Source organism: Penaeus monodon, unplaced genomic scaffold, assembly GCF_015228065.2.
Source record: "Penaeus monodon isolate SGIC_2016 unplaced genomic scaffold, NSTDA_Pmon_1 PmonScaffold_245, whole genome shotgun sequence".
Lineage (NCBI taxonomy): Eukaryota > Metazoa > Arthropoda > Malacostraca > Decapoda > Penaeidae > Penaeus > Penaeus monodon.
Window position 1 is genome coordinate 22,501 of NW_023654697.1, and position 532 is coordinate 23,032.

Here is a 532-nt window from a genome sequence, read left to right on the forward strand (position 1 = left end):
ATTCCCTGACCAGAAGAGGGTGTAACCGGCGCCATGCTCCTGGAGGCTGCCTACATCATGAAATCGGACCTCGCTAAGGGCAGCAATGTCGACATCCTACCTGGACAGTTCGTGTGCAATCAGAGCGGAGCGACGTTCAGGTCAGTTGCTGTCATCTGCGTCGAGCATGGTCCTGACATTCCAACAGGCTATTTTCAGTGTTTTTGCACCCTTGGAGGTGGGTGCGTACCTTCCTTGCTTTGGTGGTGTTGTTATTCGACTGCTTGAGAAGATGCCCGTTGGCTGCAGCAAGCCAACTGGGGGATGTGAGACGAGCTTTTTTTAGGCCACCTTTTCTAGGCCCCTCTCCGTGTGGAGCAAGCAGTGCTGTCCCTGAAGAGGGCTGCTTGGTCGTTCAAGGCGCTGCCGGGTGATGCTGTCGTCTCAGGTCAATATCAGGATGACCAATATCCTGAACCGCCTGCATGCAGGATTGGAGCTGCAGCTTCCAGTGACATCTTTCACCTGCCGTTTTCGCCCCTTTCCCATCGCT